The sequence below is a fragment of the Scyliorhinus torazame genome, chromosome 1 (genome assembly GCF_047496885.1).
Source record: "Scyliorhinus torazame isolate Kashiwa2021f chromosome 1, sScyTor2.1, whole genome shotgun sequence".
NCBI classification, from domain to species: Eukaryota; Metazoa; Chordata; class Chondrichthyes; order Carcharhiniformes; family Scyliorhinidae; genus Scyliorhinus; species Scyliorhinus torazame.
This window is the reverse complement of record NC_092707.1, coordinates 82,931,197-82,950,471: the sequence shown is the minus strand read 5'-3', so window position 1 is coordinate 82,950,471 and position 19,275 is coordinate 82,931,197. Positions and strand designations below refer to the sequence as shown.

Here is a 19,275-nt window from a genome sequence, read left to right as displayed (position 1 = left end):
AGAGTTACTCAACCATGAAGGAAGATGAGTGAAGCAAGGCTGAAAGCAGTGAGTGTGCATAAGTGACAATCGCAGCCTAGTTAGGGAAATGAATGAATGGCTTGCAGCTCAAGGATCTGAGGGGTTCAAACACAGTTTACTGGCTCTCTTTCGAGGAATTTACATGTGGAGCTTCCTGCGTCTGAGCCATGTTACAACAGTAATTTTTTTCACTGCTCCTGTCTGGACTGCTCTCTAGCTTCCAGACAGGGTCTGTTTTCTGGGGTCTGCCTGACAGGCGTCTATTTTCTCAGGTGACTCCTGGCCCAGAGGACTGGAGAATCATGTGGGCCTGGAGAATATGGCGTCCAGTCTGCTAAGTGGATGCAAATGGGTTTAATGACCCACTTGCTGGTGTTGGGTGCAAACCTCGAGCCCGCCACCAGCGAGGGGCGGGGGCATCGGAATAGATCCCGTCTTCTTCACTAAAGCGGGATTCTCTGCCTCACCAGGAACTTTGCTACCCATGTGTATGCAACCTACTCTCAGAATTAAATCCTTTCATCCATATATTATTATGGTGGGTTCGTGCTGCACCTGCTCCAAGGCTAGTACATCATTCCGGGGGTTCAGTGCTTAGAACTGAATACGACATTCTAAACAGTGTCCAGCCAGACAGACCTTTTATATAACTGAAGCATAACTTCCAGCCCTGTGCATTCCACCCTCTTGAAATACCAAGCATAATTCCATTAAGATTTACAGTTAGTTTTTCGACGTGTCCACTAGGTTTCTATGATTCCTGCATTTGGATCTATAATTCTATTAGCACCTCCTCAGTTCCATTTCTTCGGAATAGTGCCATGGGATCTTTTATGTCCAGGAGTGGGAAATCTGGACGTCGGTTTAATAGATTATCCAAAAGAGGGCACCTCCAATAGTGTAGCCTCGCTCAGTAGTGTTAGCGACGGTATGTGTAAGGGATTGTGTTAGTGACAGGATGTGCAAGAGATTGTGTTAGTGACGGTATGTGCAAGGCACTGTGTCAGTGACAGGGTGTGCAAGAGATTGTGTTAGTGTCGGTATGTGCAAGGCACTGTGTTAGTGACGGTATGTGCAAGGCACTGTGTTAGTGACGGTATGTGCAAGGGACTATGTTAGTGACAGTATGTGCAAGTGACTGTGTTCGTGATGGTATGTGCAAAGGATTGTGTTAGTGATGATATGTGCAAGGGATTGTGTTAGTGACGATATGTGCAAGGGATTGTGTTAGTGACAGTATATGCAAGGCACTGTGTAAGTGATGGTATGTGCAAGGCACTGTGTAAGTGATGGTATGTGCAAGGGACTGTGTTCGTGATGGTATGTGCAAAGGATTGTGTTAGTGATGATATGTGCAAGGGATTGTGTTAGTGACGATATGTGCAAGGGATTGTGTTAGTGACAGTATATGCAAGGCACTGTGTAAGTGATGGTATGTGCAAGGCACTGTGTAAGTGATGGTATGTGCAAGGGACTGTGTTAGTGACGGTATGTGCAAGGGATTGTGTTAGTGATATTATGTACAAGGAAGATTTTAGTGACAGGATGTGCAAGGGATTGTGTTAGGGACAGGATGTGCAAGGGATTGTGTTAGTGGCAGTATATACAAGGGATGTGTTAGTGACAGTATGTGCAAGAGATTGTGTTAGTGTCGGTATGTGCAAGGCACTGTGTTAGTGACGGTATGTGCAAGGCACTGTGTTAGTGACGGTATGTGCAAGGGACTATGTTAGTGACAGTATGTGCAAGTGACTGTGTTCGTGATGGTATGTGCAAAGGATTGTGTTAGTGATGATATGTGCAAGGGATTGTGTTAGTGACGATATGTGCAAGGGATTGTGTTAGTGACAGTATATGCAAGGCACTGTGTAAGTGATGGTATGTGCAAGGGACTATGTTAGTGACAGTATGTGCAAGTGACTGTGTTCGTGATGGTATGTGCAAAGGATTGTGTTAGTGATGATATGTGCAAGGGATTGTGTTAGTGACGATATGTGCAAGGGATTGTGTTAGTGACAGTATATGCAAGGCACTGTGTAAGTGATGGTATGTGCAAGGCACTGTGTAAGTGATGGTATGTGCAAGGGACTGTGTTAGTGACGGTATGTGCAAGGGATTGTGTTAGTGATATTATGTACAAGGAAGATTTTAGTGACAGGATGTGCAAGGGATTGTGTTAGGGACAGGATGTGCAAGGGATTGTGTTAGTGGCAGTATATACAAGGGATGTGTTAGTGACAGTATGTGCAAGCCACTGTGTTAGTGACAGTATGTGCAAGAGATTGTGTTACTGACAGTACGTGCAAGGGATTGTGTTAGTGACAGAATGTGCAAGGCACTGTGTTAGTGACAGTACGTGCAAGGGATTGTGTTAATGACAGTACATGCAAGGGGTTGTGTTAATGACAGTATGTGCAAGGGACTGTGTTAGTGACAATATGTGCAAGGGATTGTGTTACTGACTATGTGAAACGGACTGTGTTAGTGGCAGCATGTGAAAGGGATTGTGTTAGTGGCAGTATGTGCAAGGGATTGCGTTAGGGACAGTATGTGCAAGGGACTGTATTAGTGACAGTATGTGCAAGGGACTGTATTAGTGACAGTATGTGCAAGGGACTGTATTAGTGACAGTATGTGCAACGGGTTGTGTTAGTGACAGTATGTGCAAGGCACTGTGTTAGTGACAGTATGTGCAAGGGATTGTGTTTATGACAGTATGTGCAAGGGACTGTATTAGTGGCAGTATGTGAAGGGGATAGTGTTACTGACAGTATGTGCAAGGGGTTGTGTTAATGACAGTATGTGCAAGGGACTGTATTAGTGGCAGTATGTTCAAGGGACTGTATTATTGGCAGTATGTGCAAGAGATTGTGTTTATGACAGTACGTGCAAGGGATTGTGTTAGTGACAGCATGTGCAAGTGATTGTGTTAGTGACAGCATGTGAAAGGGATTGTGTTCGTGGCAGTATGTGAAATGGACTGTATTAGTGGCAGTATGTGCAAGGGGTTATGTTAGTGGCAGTATGTGCAAGGGACTGTATTAGTGACAGTATGTGAAAGGGGTTGTGTTAGTGGCAGTATGTGCAAGGGACTATGTTCGTGATGGTATGTGCAAGGGATTGTGTTAGTGATGATATGTGCAAGGGACTGTATTAGTGACAGTATGTGAAAGGGGTTGTGTTAGTGGCAGTATGTGCAAGGGACTGTGTTCGTGATGGTATGTGCAAGGGATTGTGTTAGTGATGATATGTGCAAGGGATTGTGTTAGTGACGGTACGTGCAAGGCACTGTGTAAGTGATGGTATGTGCAAGGGACTATGTTAGTGACAGTATGTGCAAGGGACTGTGTTCGTGATGGTATGTGAAAGGGATTGTGTTAGTGATGATATGTGCAAGGGATTGTGTTAGTGATGGTATGTGCAAGGGATTGTGTTAGTGACTATATGTGCAAGGGATTGTGTTAGTGACGGTATATGCAAGTGACTGTGTAAGTGATGGTATGTGCAAGGCACTGTGTAAGTGATGGTATGTGCAAGGCACTGCGTAAGTGATGGTATGTGCAAGGGATTGTGTTTATGACAGTATGTGCAAGGGACTGTATTAGTGGCAGTATGTGAAAGGGATTGTGTTACTGACAGTATGTGCAAGGGACTGTGTTAGTGGCAGTATGTGCAAGGGACGGTGTTAGTGACAGTATGTGCAAGGTATTGTGTTTATGACAGTATGTGCAAGGGACTGTATTATTGGCAGTATGTGAAAGGGATTGTGTTAGTGGCAGTATGTGCAAGGGATTGTGCTAGTGGCAGTATTTGCAAGGGATTGTGTTAGTGACAGTATGTGCAAGGGACTGTATTAGTGGCAGTATGTGCAAGGGACTGTATTAGTGGCAGTATGTGCAAGGGATTGTGTTAGTGACAGTATGTGCAAGGGGTTGTGTTAGTGGCAGTATGTGCAAGGGACTGTATTAGTGGCAGTATGTTCAAGGGACTGTATTATTGGCAGTATGTGCAAGAGATTGTGTTTATGACAGTACGTGCAAGGGATTGTGTTAGTGACAGTACGTGCAAGGGCTTGTGTTAGTGACAGTATGTGCAAGGGGTTGTGTTAGTGGCAGTATGTGCAAGGGATTGTGCTAGTGACAGTATGTGAATGGGACTGTATTAGTGGCAGTATGTGCAAGGGACTGTATTAGTGACAGTATGTGCAAGGGGTTGTGTTAGTGGCAGTATGCGCAAGGCACTGTGTTAGTGGCAGTATGTGAAAGGGATTGTGTTAGTGACAGTATGTGCAAGTGATTGTGTTAGTGACAGCATGTGAAAGGGATTGTGTTCGTGGCAGTATGTGAAATGGACTGTATTAGTGGCAGTATGTGCAAGGGGTTATGTTAGTGGCAGTATGTGCAAGGGACTGTATAGTGACAGTATGTGAAAGGGGTTGTGTTAGTGGCAGTATGTGCAAGGGACTGTGTTCGTGATGGTATGTGCAAGGGATTGTGTTAGTGATGATATGTGCAAGAGACTGTATTAGTGACAGTATGTGAAAGGGGTTGTGTTAGTGGCAGTATGTGCAAGGGACTGTGTTCGTGATGGTATGTTCAAGGGATTGTGTTAGTGATGATATGTGCAAGGGATTGTGTTAGTGACGGTACGTGCAAGGCACTGTGTAAGTGATGGTATGTGCAAGGGACTATGTTAGTGACAGTATGTGCAAGTGACTGTGTTCGTGATGGTATGTGAAAGGGATTGTGTTAGTGATGATATGTGCAAGGGATTGTGTTAGTGATGGTATGTGCAAGGGATTGTGTTAGTGACTATATGTGCAAGGGATTGTGTTAGTGACGGTATATGCAAGTGACTGTGTAAGTGATGGTATGTGCAAGGCACTGTGTAAGTGATGGTATGTGCAAGGGACTATGTTAGTGACAGTATGTGCAAGTGACTGTGTTCGTGATGGTATGTGAAAGGGATTGTGTTAGTGATATGTGCAAGGGATTGTGTTAGTGATGGTATGTGCAAGGGATTGTGTTAGTGACTATATGTGCAAGGGATTGTGTTAGTGACGGTATATGCAAGTGACTGTGTAAGTGATGGTATGTGCAAGGCACTGCGTAAGTGATGGTATATGCAAGGGATTGTGTTTATGACAGTATGTGCAAGGGACTGTATTAGTGGCAGTATGTGAAAGGGATTGTGTTACTGACAGTATGTGCAAGGGACTGTGTTAGTGGCTGTATGTGCAAGGGACTGTGTTAGTGACAGTATGTGCAAGGTATTGTGTTTATGACAGTATGTGCAAGGGACTGTATTAGTGGCAGTATGTGAAAGGGATTGTGTTAGTGGCAGTATGTGCAAGGGATTGTGCTAGTGGCAGTATGTGCAAGGGATTGTGTTAGTGACAGTTTGTGCAAGGGACTGTATTAGTGGCAGTATGTGCAAGGGACTGTATTAGTGGCAGTATGTGCAAGGGATTGTGTTAGTGACAGTATGTGCAAGGGGTTGTGTTAGTGGCAGTATGTGCAAGGGACTGTGTTAGTAACAGTATGTGCAAGGGGTTATGTTAGTGGCAGTATGTGCAAGGGACTGTATTAGTGGCAGTATGTGCAAGGGATTGTGTTAGTGACAGTATGTGCAAGGTATTGTGTTTATGACAGTATGTGCAAGGGACTGTATTAGTGGCAGTATGTGAAAGGGATTGTGTTAGTGGCAGTATGTGCAAGGGATTGTGCTAGTGGCAGTATGTGCAAGGGATTGTGTTAGTGACAGTATGTGCAAGGGACTGTATTAGTGGCAGTATGTGCAAGGGACTGTATTAGTGGCAGTATGTGCAAGGGATTGTGTTAGTGACAGTATGTGCAAGGGGTTGTGTTAGTGGCAGTATGTGCAAGGGACTGTATTAGTGGCAGTATGTTCAAGGGACTGTATTATTGGCAGTATGTGCAAGAGATTGTGTTTATGACAGTACGTGCAAGGGATTGTGTTAGTGACAGTACGTGCAAGGGCTTGTGTTAGTGACAGTATGTGCAAGGGGTTGTGTTAGTGGCAGTATGTGCAAGGGATTGTGCTAGTGACAGTATGTGAATGGGACTGTATTAGTGGCAGTATGTGCAAGGGACTGTATTAGTGACAGTATGTGCAAGGGGTTGTGTTAGTGGCAGTATGCGCAAGGCACTGTGTTAGTGGCAGTATGTGAAAGGGATTGTGTTAGTGACAGTATGTGCAAGTGATTGTGTTAGTGACAGCATGTGAAAGGGATTGTGTTCGTGGCAGTATGTGAAATGGACTGTATTAGTGGCAGTATGTGCAAGGGGTTATGTTCGTGGCAGTATGTGCAAGGGACTGTATAGTGACAGTATGTGAAAGGGGTTGTGTTAGTGGCAGTATGTGCAAGGGACTGTGTTCGTGATGGTATGTGCAAGGGATTGTGTTAGTGATGATATGTGCAAGAGACTGTATTAGTGACAGTATGTGAAAGGGGTTGTGTTAGTGGCAGTATGTGCAAGGGACTGTGTTCGTGATGGTATGTTCAAGGGATTGTGTTAGTGATGATATGTGCAAGGGATTGTGTTAGTGACGGTACGTGCAAGGCACTGTGTAAGTGATGGTATGTGCAAGGGACTATGTTAGTGACAGTATGTGCAAGTGACTGTGTTCGTGATGGTATGTGAAAGGGATTGTGTTAGTGATGATATGTGCAAGGGATTGTGTTAGTGATTGTATGTGCAAGGGATTGTGTTAGTGACTATATGTGCAAGGGATTGTGTTAGTGACGGTATATGCAAGTGACTGTGTAAGTGATGGTATGTGCAAGGCACTGTGTAAGTGATGGTATGTGCAAGGGACTATGTTAGTGACAGTATGTGCAAGTGACTGTGTTCGTGATGGTATGTGAAAGGGATTGTGTTAGTGATATGTGCAAGGGATTGTGTTAGTGATGGTATGTGCAAGGGATTGTGTTAGTGACTATATGTGCAAGGGATTGTGTTAGTGACGGTATATGCAAGTGACTGTGTAAGTGATGGTATGTGCAAGGCACTGCGTAAGTGATGGTATGTGCAAGGGATTGTGTTTATGACAGTATGTGCAAGGGACTGTATTAGTAGCAGTATGTGAAAGGGATTGTGTTACTGACAGTATGTGCAAGGGACTGTGTTAGTGGCAGTATGTGCAAGGGACTGTGTTAGTGACAGTATGTGCAAGGTATTGTGTTTATGACAGTATGTGCAAGGGACTGTATTAGTGGCAGTATGTGAAAGGGATTGTGCTAGTGCCAGTATGTGCAAGGGATTGTGTTAGTGACAGTTTGTGCAAGGGACTGTATTAGTGGCAGTATGTGCAAGGGACTGTATTAGTGGCAGTATGTGCAAGGGATTGTGTTAGTGACAGTATGTGCAAGGGGTTGTGTTAGTGGCAGTATGTGCAAGGGACTGTGTTAGTGACAGTATGTGCAAGGGGTTATGTTAGTGGCAGTATGTGCAAGGGACTGTATTAGTGACAGTATGTGCAAGGGGTTGAGTTAGTGGCAGTATGTGCAAGGCACTGTGTTAGTGGCAGTATGTGAAAGGGATTGTGTTAGTGGCAGTATGTGAAAGGGACTGTATTAGTGACAGTATGTGCAAGGGACTGTATTAGTGGCAGAATGTGCAAGGGGTTGTGTTAGTGACAGTATGTGCAAGGGACTGTATTAGTGACAGTATGTGCAAGGGACTGTATTAGTGGCAGTATGTGCAAGGGGTTGTGTTAGTGGCAGTATGTGCAAGGGACTGTATTAGTGGCAGTATGTGCAAGGGATTGTGTTAGTGACAGTATGTGCACGGGACTGTATTAGTGACAGTATGTGCAAGGGACTGTGTTAGTGGCAGTATGTGCAAGGGATTGTGTTACTGACTATGTGAAAGGAACTGTGTTAGTGACAGTATGTGAAAGGGATTGTGTTACTGACAGTATGTGCAAGGGACTGTGTTAGTGGCAGTATGTGCAAGAGACTGTGTTAATGGCAGTATGTGCAAGGGATTATGACTGCATTAGTGACAGTACGTGCAAGGTATTGAAAGTATGTTAGTGACAGTAGTGTCTGGAATTTCAGTGTTAATAAACTGTTAGTTAAAGTTTTGCGCCTTGAAGTGAGGCTCGATTCTACAACTTGCTGACTCAAGAGTTGCGAATAGTACTGACTGAAGCATGGCTGACATCAGTGGAAAATGACAGTGGAGCCTGAAATGTTGGGTGCTCCAAGGTACAGACGAACCAACACGGTTGCGATTGGTACAACGCAGTTTTATTCCATTTAGCTATTTATACATCAGACTTGCTACTCAGCACGTTGTGACGGTGTGAGTGTCTTGCTATGAGGTCCTGGCCCTGTGCTGTCTCCAGATGGACTGCCCAGGAAGTGCGTGTTTCTTGTCTTATACTGTGTCTGCTCTTGTCTGTGATTGGCTGTCGTGTTATGTGTGCTAATTGGTCCGTTGGTCTGTCTATCATTATGTATGTGTTATGATGTATGTTTGAATATCATGACATCCCTCCTTTTTTACAAGATTATGTGCCTACGTGGTTATAAATATGAATGTGTCCTGAGTGCAGCTAAAGGTGTGTGTGCGTAATATTTACATCATGTACATGGGGCTTAACTATATACAAGGGGCGATGTCAGGTGTGGCATGCTGACGAGGTTGTACCATAACAAAGAAGAACAGCGTTGACATTTGGAACGATCAAACGAGGTCTGTAACGATAAAACAGTGACATGTTACAAAACAATAGTTGCTAAAGTTTGACGTGTGAACAGTCTCATAAGTCCAGTCTAGTAGGTGGGCGACAAATTCAGGTTGACCACCTCAAGGGTGGGTCGAGAGCCACCGGCTGAGGTGCGAGCCTGGCCACGGGCGGCGACAGAAGGGGCATGGTATATGGCAGCTCCACGAAGTCGCTATCAGGAACCAGTGGAGGACACGGCGTCTGTGTAGGGTCCCATTGCGAGCGTGGAAGTAAGCGAAGGGCTCGGCGATTGCGCCTATGCACGGATCCATCCGGCATTCGTACCAGGAATGAGCGGGGAGCCACGCGTCGGAGAACTTCGGCAGGTGCTGACCGTCTGGTAGGTGGATGCGGACGTTGTCTCCAGGTGCCAGGGAGGGAAGATCAGTTGCCCGTATGTCGTACGACCTCTTCTGGCGACCGCGCTGCAGTTGCATCCTATGCAGTACCGGAGCATGGTCTATTATTGGTGCCAGGATGGAAGGCACAGTGGTTCTGAGGGCGCGACCCATCAGCAGCTGTGCTGGTGAGAGACCAGTGGCTAGTGGGGCCGAGCGATAGGCCAGCAGGGCGAGGTAGAAGTCCGACCCGGCAGCAGCAGCCTTGCAGAGGAGCCGCTTGGCAATGTGAACGCCCTTCTCCGCCTTTCCATTGTACTGGGGATGCAGAGGGCTGGACATCACGTGTGTGAAGCCATACGAAGCAGCAAAGGACGACCATTCATGGCTGGCATAACAGGGCCCATTATGCGACATGACAGTCATCGGAATGCCGTGGCGAGCAAAGGTGTCTTTGCAGGCCCTGATGACAGCAGACAACGTCAAATCGTGCAGGCGTATGACTTCTGGGTAGTTTGAGAAGTAGGCAACTATGATGACATAGTCCATGCCGAGCGTGTGAAATAGGTCGACACCCACCTTCGCCCAGGGGGACGTCACCAGCTCATGGGGCAGAAGCGTCTCAGGAGGTTGCGCCGGCTGAAACCTTTGGCAGGTGGGACAGTTGAGCACCATGTTGGCAATATCGTCACTGATGCCCGGCCAGTATACTGCCCCTCGAGCCCTCCGTCTGCACTTCTCGACCCCCAAGTGGCCTTCGTGTCGAGAGCCAGCTGGCGCATGCTGTGCGGAATCACAATCCGGTCCAGCTTCAGAAGGACACCATCAATGATGGCTAGGTCGTCTCGTACATTGTAGAACTGCGGGCACTGCCCTTTGAGCCATCCTCCCGTCATGTGGCGCATCACTCGCTGCAGAAGGGGGTCGGCCGCAGTCTCTCGGCGGATACGGGCCAGACTGGAGTCGTCAGCCGGCAGATTTGCCGCTGTAAAAGCCACCTGTGCCTCGACCCTCCGCATCTGGCGACGTGCTCACTGCTCTGGATAGGGCATCCGCCACGATGAGGTCCTTCCCTGGAGTGTATACCAGTTGGAAGTCGTACCTCCTGAGTTTAAGTAGGATGCGCTGGAGGCGAGGGGTCATCTCGTTCAGGTCCTTGTTTATTATGCTGACCAGGGGGCGGTGCTCAGTATCGACCGTGAACCGTGGAAGACCGTAGACGTAATCATGGAACTTGTCTAAACCGGTTAGCAAGCCCAGGCATTCTTTTTCGATTTGCGTGTAGTGCTGCTCTGTGGGGGGTCATGGCCCATGATGCATAGGCCACTGGGGCCCATGATGCCGTGTCATCCCTCTGCAGGAGCACTGCTCCAATGCCAGATTGGCTGGCATCAGTTGAGATTTTGGTGGCACGAGACGTGTCAAAAAACGCCAACACTGGTGCCGTAGTGAGTTTGTGTTTGAGCACCTCCCATTCCAGCTGGTGTGTGTGTTGCCACTGGAACTCTGTGGATTTTCTGACGAGGTGGCGCAGAGTCGTCGTGTGGGAGGCAAGGTTGGGAATGAACTTCCCCAGAAAGTTGACCATGCGAAGGAAGGGTAGGACAGCCTTCTTGTCGGCCGGCTGCGGCATCGCTGTGATGGCGCTCACCTTGTCTGCATCCGGACGGACCCCTGACCGGGAGATATGGTCCCCCAGGAACTTCAACTCGGTCTGGCCAAAGGAGCACCTTGTGCAACAAATTCTCTCTCTCTCTCCAGACGGCACGTCTGACTTCCTGGATGCAGAGTTCTACGCACAGCTCCAATCGCTCCTCGCCCACAACCAGGAGGCATTCGAAGGCATGGGAACACTGCCATACACCTACCAAATTCGCCTCAAACCGGACGCCATCCCGGTCGTTCACGCACCTCGCAGGGTTCCTGCGCTACTTAAAGACCGCCTCAAGCAGCAGCTGCAGGATCGGTTGAGGCACAGGCCGTTTTCCCGTATGTGGGCAAAAACGCGTTGGAGACGATGTATGTGCTCCTGCGGTGTGGTGGACCAGATGATGATATCGTCCACAGATATGCGAACCCCTTCGATGCCTTCCATCATCTGCTGCATGATTCTATGGAAGACCTCGGATGCCGAGATGATGCCAAATGGCATCCGGTTGTAGCAGGACCTGCCGAAAGGGGTGTTGAAGGTACATAGCTTTCGGCTGGACGGGTCCAGTTGGATCTGCCAAAATCCTTTAGAAGCATCCAGTTTCGTGAATATCTTCGCCTGGGCCATTTCACTGGTGATCTCCTCCCGTTTGGGTAAGGGATAATGTTCCCTCATAATGTTATTATTGAGGTCTTTGGGGTCTATACAGATGCGGAGCTCGCCAGAGGGCTTCTTGACACACACCATGGAGCTGACCCATGGCGTGGGCTCCGTGACCCTGGATAGGACCCCTTGGTCCTGGAGATCCTGCAGCTGCTGCTTGAGGCGGTCTTTAAGTGGCGCAGGAACCCTGCGAGGTGCGTGAACGACCGGGATGGCGTCCGGTTTGAGGCGAATTTGGTAGGTGTATGGCAGTGTTCCCATGCCTTCGAATGCCTCCTGGTTGTGGGCGAGGAGCGATTGGAGCTGTGCGTAGAACTCTGCATCCAGGAAGTCAGACGTGCCGTCTGGAGAGAGAGTGAGAATTCGTTGCACAAGGTGGAGAGCCTTACATGCCTGTGCGCCCAGCAGGAAGTCCTTCGATGAGCCAACTATCTCGAACGAGAATGTGGCCATGTGTGTTTTGTGTGTCACCTGGAGCTGGCAGGATCCCGTGGCCGGGATAACGGTCCCGTTGTAATCGACCATCTTGCACCGGGATGGCTGGATTGGTGGTCTGACCTTCATGGCATAGAAGGCTGACCATGCTATGAGGTTGGCGGAGGCGCCAGTGTCCAGGCGGAAAGCGATCGGCGATCGGTTGACCGTTAGGGTGGCACTCCATTCATCGCCCGGATTGATGGTGTTGACCCGGTTCGCATCAATGACCACAACCCGGAAGGCGTCTTGGTCATCTGTGTCGTCGGTTTGGATGTCGTGATGTGGAGGCTGAATGGTCCGCACGTTCCTGCGAGGTTGTCGGAAATGCGGAAGATCAACAGGTTGAGCCGCTCGACAGTATGCAGCGTAGAGGCCCATCTTGCCACAGCGTAGGCATTGTTGGGTTTTTGCAGGACATTGCCCTTTTAAATGTGCAGCTCCACAGTTGCCACATGTCATGACGTCATGGCGTTCGTTACGCCACTGCGCATGCACAGTTCGGTCTTGCGTCGGGCGCGTCTGCGCAGCATGTCCCTCAGTGTTGCCGTAGGTTTTGGCGCGCACAAGCGCAGGAGGCCTTAAAAAGCGCGCGAAACGGCCGCCCTCGTCCGGGCCGCGGGCTGGGAGAAACTCGATTGCCTGGACGCGTTCGGCCTCATGGGTGGCCTAGCTTGCCGATTCGATCGCGTGGACCCCCTCCGTGCCGATTCGGTCGCCTGAAATTGGGCATAGCGGCTGGTCGCATTCTCATGCAGGACACAGGCTTCCACTGCAGATGCTAAGGTCAAGCCTTTAACTTTTAGAAGCTGCTGGCATAGGCCACTGGAGGCAACGCCAAAAACGATCTGGGCCCGGATCATGGACTCGGAGGTGGTGTCGTAACCGCAGGACTGCGCGAGTATGCGGAGGTGCGTCAGGAAGAACTGAAAGAACTCATCCTTACCTTGCAGGCGCTGCTGAAAGACATACCTCTCAAAGCTTTCGTTGACCTCAACGTTAAAGTGCTTGTCGAGCTTGAGGAGGACCGTGTCATACTTAGCTTTGTTCTCGCCTTCTGCGAACACCAAGGAGTTGTATACATCGATGGCGTGCTGACCTGCGGTAGTGAGGAGCATGGCAATCTTTGTTTCGTCCGAGGCGCCCTGTTTTTCATTGGCTTGCATGAAGAGTTCGAATCCCTGCTTGAAGAACTTCCAATTTGTGCCCAGGTTCCCAGTGACTTGCAACGGCTGCGGTTTGTTGCGGGTGTCCGTGGCTCAGGATGGCAGATTTGCCGGTAGGTATCGATTCACTCCTGGTATCGTGAAGTGTTGGGTGCTCTGAGGTGCTCAGACGAACCAACACGGTTGCGATTGGTACAACGCAGTTTTATTCCATTTAACTATTTATACATCTGACTTGGTACTCAGCACGTTGTGACGGTGTGAGTGTCTTGCTATGAGGTCCTGGCCCTGTGCTGTCTCCAGATGGACTGGGGGTTGGGGTGAGGGAGCGTGGAAGGTCGTGCCCAGGTATCCAAATCCTACCACGACACCAGGTGAAGTTGAATTCAAGGAATTACTTAAATCCAGGACAAATAACTCACAGCAACCATGGTAGTTCAAGAAGTTGGCAACACCTTATGGTTAATAAATCCTAGCTCTTCTCCTGATGCCTGCACCCCTTCAAGGAATGAAAAAAGAAATGCTGCTGGCCCCGTTACGGTAAAAAGTTATTTTTATAGTTTAACTACAAATTTAGGAAAGCTTTAACAACTTGATTTTAGTACCTCTCAATTAATGAAAATCTAATTTCTGTATGCAGTGAAAATAACTCTTAGCAATTATTAGCAATAAAAATCAGAGTACTTGCATTGACATTAATTAATCTGTAGACACTAAGTGCTAGGATAAATGACTAAAAATTAATTAAAGTATGTTTGCAGAACAAATCATTTTTACAAGGCTTGGACTATTATTTATTGTATCTTTATCTTTAGTGCACTCAATCCTGTCATTTCTAATGCGAAGGTGGTAAAATCATATCTAAACGACCCGTGGAAGAATATACCCAGACCTTTGCTGATTAACTCAACAGGGAAAGGTGTCATTCTTGCCCCTGAAAATATTATTCAGAGCTGGAATTACGAGCCTCGTTTGGAGTTCAAAGTGGTGCTCGTGTGTGAAATGTGAACAGCCAGTAACTTGGCTTTTGACTCTGTCAAGGACATCCCTCTATAAAGATTCTCTGCCCTGTGGTGAATTACTTTAGCAGTTCGCTGCCTAGATGGTGGGATTGTAAGCTCCTCTATTCTATAGTAAGTACACATGTGGCGACCAGCACTGACAATTTGAGTCAGCGTGCAAATCTGCCAATTTATTGAGCGTGACTGTTTAAATTATATTGTATCTGTGTGCGTTTCAATCGCTTATGTGTCAGGGCTATATTTTAAAACTGTGCTTTGTAAAAATACTGAAACAATAAATATATTTCTGAATGTCTGTCGGTGCAGTCAGAAATTGCAGTATATGGCCAATGTCGAACAGGAATGTAATTTATGGCCTCATGACTTGGGACTCTTCAATTAGAACAGGAGTCAGTTACAGTATAGGGTGCCAGAAGGGGTCCGAGTAAAAAAAAAGAAGTTTGATGTCAGATCGTGATTCTTAAAGCAGCTTTCTATGACTGATTACAGAAACACATTGAACGCCCTGGTGCACAGTTTCCTCTTCATTGTTGCTGATCCTTGCACACATTGCTCTGCGCAGATTGTAACCGGGTGATGCCTTATTGATCCTATTCAGAGACAGTTGATCCTCTGTGCTTTTTGTTCCAGACTAATTTGAATCTGCTAATGTTGATCAAATTATTCAATCTGCCTTGTTTATTTGCAGATTATATTTTGTTCTCTTATTTAGTGTTTTGCCAAACCTGGACAACAAAACAGAGAAGTCATTTGTGTAAGAATTCCCTGTCATCTGATGCACAGTAGGTCACAACTGGATAAGCCGGGCACAAATACGACCTTCTGAGACATGCAAATTCCATGAAATGACAAGGCGGTGTAAACAGCAACAGTTATTTTCTACTCGACAAATGTGGATGAGCAGCTATTGACCAAAACTTCAGAATGCATAACTAAATCATAGTAAATGCTCCAATTTTGTTGAGGGAACAGTGAATCCATTCCTCTCTGCTGTGACGCCTTTATTGCTGACAATGTGTTTGTAGGATCAAATAATGGTCTTGGAGAATTTGCAAGTTTCATTTTGTGTCAGTCCTGATTCCTGCAAATGTTCCAGGACAACTGTGAGCATTTTGTTGTGTTCTTCCACTGTCATGCCGTGGAACAGAACATTTCCGTATGGCAGATGACACCCTCTAGACCTTGGAAAATGGCCGACATCATAGGTTGAACAATTTTCAGATCCTTGGTGATTTCAAATGGTGAGCAACTAAGCAGAAACTGCCAAAGGAGGCGATGAATGAGGTCGGAAATCTAGACTTTTCATCCAATGGAAGTTGCTAGGAGCCGTCGTTACCGTCAAGCTTTGAAAACGCTGTTTGTAGATCGTTAGATCGGGTGCCATCCACCCAGGGCATCGGGTGGACTCCCCTCACCACAGCTTCATTGAGCTGTGTCAAGTTAACCAAGGTATGAATGGACCTGTTTGGCTTTGGGACCAGGATCATCCCAGGACATCATTCTATTGGCTGAGTGACGGAGGAGAGATGTCACCCATTTTTGTCACCTCATCCTGCTGCTCCTGCACTTGCTTCATGAACGGGGCGGAGCAGTTTTTGTGATGTGAACAGGCACATGGGCTTACCATCCTCCCTCAGTGTAATCCTGTACGCGGTCCTCAGTCACCCCAATCCAGTAAAGAGTTTTGAGAGCTCCTCCTCAAATTTGGAAACAGGCTCTGGCTGCTTGGCCTCTTAAATTTAGTGTAGGAGGCTGAGGTCGACTCGGGTCTTTTTGCTTAAAAGGGAACATTCTTGGTTATGGATGACGAACACGTGCTCTCGTATTCTCTTGTCTTTGTACCTGAATGTCGCCTGCAGAGTAACTTTCACTGGGATTTGATGATGTCTGGGCACTACAGATGCATTGTGATGGTATCAACCGTTGGGTCACAAGCCCTGGTTTCTGGTCTGAGAGAATTGCAACACTGGCATCCATGTCCAATTTAAAGTTTGTGAGATGATCGTTCACCAAGCTGGCCATGTTTTCATGTGAGTGCCCCTTTCAGAAAAGTTTTGTTTTTACCACACGGCTTGTAGCACGGCACATTTGTGGGTGGAGCTGGGCCGTGGCTGTCAGGTGACAGGGGGGGTTTAGTGCTTTTGCTTCATTTTCAATTTGTTGCTTTGGACTGGAGCTGAGAAGCAGCGTTTCCTTGTTTTCTCTGTTTGTATTTTAAAGCTGTTCCAGGGAACTGAGAGCACATTGGGTGTGGCAAGCTGCCTCGGTAACTTTAAAGATAGCGTTGCTTTCCGGAATGAGTTTTCAATCTGCTGGTTGGAGGCTGGATCTCAGGGAAAGGACCAGTCCCATTCAAGTGAGATTACAGTGTGCTGGGCCACGCCTTTGAAAGGGGTTTGGGTTTTATTGGATTTTGTATTGAATTGGAACAGCTACTATGAGGGATTCATTAAGAGCTATACACACTGCAGCTGTTGTGTGATTTTTCATGTTTGTAATTGAGAACAACTTCTTGCTAACTGTTTTATATATGTTAACTATATTCTTATAATAAACCTTGTTTTGATAAAAGCGCCGAGGAAGTTTGATGAATCACACTTGAAGTGAAGGCTCTTCTGCTCATTCTAGCCAAATTCAACATCAATTAAAAGTTATGGGTCATGTGAGCTTCATAATACACTTTGGAGTTTAGCATGGTTGTGTTTCCTCTTGTTGTGGTACTTTGACCTGCATAGAATCCTTAGGATCGCTACAGTGCAGAGAGAGGCCATTTGGCCTATTGAGTGTGTAACCCCATCTAACCTACACATCTTTGGACTGTGGGAGGGAACTGGAGCACCCGGAGGAAACCCATGCAGACAGAGGGAGAACGTGCAGACTCCACGCAGGCACCCAAGGCTGGAATTCGACCCGGGTCCCTGGCGCTGTGAGGCAGCAGTGATACACAGTGCCACTGTGCCACCTTCGTGAATAATCTTGGGATTATTTGTGCATCTCGCTGTGTTAATTCTGCACAGCTTTCTGAAGTGTCCGATGCGGTTGCAATTAAAAGACTGTGCTGAGATCGTCAGACATAGATTATGCCTGTGGGGTCGCTTGGTGCCACATTGCTGGCATGGGCACCCGCCCTCTAGTGGTTAGTTAGGGTATTTCTTCCCTTGGCCTGGAGTGTCCCATCTCCTCTGCTGTTTAATTAGACGAACAATGAGGGCTGCTCTGTGCCATGGCTTACTTTTGTCTCTTAAGATCAATCTCTGCTATAATTGGATTTCTAATTACCTGAATGGCCTTTCCAATGATCAAACGTTCCTTAGCTTGAAGCAAGTCTGAGAGTGCATTGTCCGCCACTCTGCTAACAGTTCTGTCCCTGATTAACACTGATTTTAGCTCATTCGCAGTCACAGCCGGCAGCCATTCTGAGCAGCTCATTAATGAAGGCGTCATTAAACTTTTCTCTTTCAAGGAATTTGTTACTATTCAAATTAAAATATGCACCAAATGATTTTAAAACTTCATTAAATTTTGCTGAGGAGTCATTGATTCCATGTTCAGCTATTATATCGTCAGCTATTGGACGTACAGAATAAATCAGTGTGTTAACCGGTCCACCTGCTGTCTTTTCACCTCGACCTGATGCAATCATTTATCTAAAGAATCTCTTTCCTCAATTCTTTTTGTCCCCAATTTTCTGATTGATCAGAGCCTTGGACGAGTCCAAACTGAACTAGTTAAGGCAGACTTTTGATCCATGGTCATTTTAAAGTAAAAGTGGGTATAGCTTTAAATGTTGTCAGGGAATCCAAGATGGCACTGCCGTAGGCGTCTTCTCAATGCGGTTTCTCGTGCTGGTCAGATTTGGTGAACTTCCACAGTAATGGTGGTCACAATTTGGGACTGGGGCTGTTTAGCACAGGGCTAAATCGCTGGCTTTGAAAGCAGGCCAGCAGCATGGTTCAATTCCCGTAACAGCCTCCCCGAACAGGCGCCGGAATGTGGCGACTAGGGGCTTTTCACAGTAACTTCATTTGAAGCCTACTTGTGACAATAAGTGATATTCATTTCTGTGTTTTAAATTTTCAGCAGTGACTCACTGGCTCAATCCTTTTTTGAGTCTTCCTTGCAGTATCTATGCATTTTCTATTCGTGCAACTAATGATTCGAGGCCTTTTCTGGGATTTTTAACTGCCAATTATTTTAAAATTATGTTTCTTTATTCGAGTGAGCTGAGCTGCCACATGATTATGTGCCAAATCGGGAACGGAGTATTCGCAATATGTTATAAAATGGCAATTCTTGTCTGTTTGCTTCAAAGCATTTTGAAGTTTTTCTGGCCAAGAACTGAAGTTTTTTTTCAGCACACCTGTACTCTTTGGGTACTGAAGCTGGGGATTGGATCTCCTTCTGCACCTTTGTTACAGGTGCTTTTTGTCAGGCCCCAATGCTGCTCCTTGTAATATTCCAGTTTTTAAGTTTCTTCTCCAGCTTCTGTGAGGTTCTTGGTTGTTCCGAAAGCTACCATCATGTTGTAAGATATTGTGTGCAGTTCAATAGTTTTCATGAAGAGGTTCTGAGTCCAGTGTAGTTTAACAATAAGTGTTTAATAACTACTCATAACTATATATGTGTATACAATATAAGGTCTAAACTCGGATCTGTCTCCATGCTTGCCTCTACACACATCTCTGTCCAATCCAATTCTGCCCTCAAGACCTGGGTCATGTGCTCCTTTTCATCACACTGTGGGCAGTATCCAGTCCCGCATTAACCCTTTCTATGTCAGATCTTTAAACCACAGGGGCGCGATTCTCCGCTCCCGCGCCGGTTGGGAGAATCGCCTGGGTCGCCAAATTTTCCCGCGAAGCCGGTCCGACGCCGTCCTGCGATTCACGGAAGCGGCCAGATCGGCACAATCGAGTTTTGCGCGACGCGGTCCAGTGAATCGCCCGAGACAGCCAAAATGGCGATTCACCGGTACCCCCGCGATTCTCCGGCCCGGATGGGCCAGGCGGCCTGCCCAAAATGGCGGGTTCCCCCAGGCGCCGTCCACACCTGGTCGCTGCTGGCGGGAACAGCGCGGGATCGCTGGGGGGGGCGGCCTGCGGGGGGGGGCGGCCTGCGGATCCTGCACCGGGGGGGGGCCTCAAATGGGGTCTGGCCCGCGATCGGTGCCCACCGATGGTCAG

At 47.2% G+C, this 19,275-nt stretch overlaps 1 protein-coding gene across 5 annotated transcripts in view; it reads left to right on the top strand.

Moving 5' to 3' along the window:
- Window positions 1-19,275, top strand: part of susd2 (sushi domain containing 2) — a 353,392-nt gene that overhangs the window by 85,337 nt on the left and 248,780 nt on the right. For 3 of the 5 annotated variants that reach the window (XM_072497185.1, XM_072497149.1, XM_072497167.1), the window contains exon 1: window positions 14,134-14,203. The exons of 1 other annotated variant lie outside the window; for it this stretch is intronic. The gene's annotated coding sequence lies outside the window, so the exon portion shown is untranslated. Of the gene's footprint in view, window positions 1-14,132; window positions 14,204-19,275 lie in introns of those variants that run through there. One more of the 5 variants, XM_072497176.1, reaches the window with a different exon arrangement.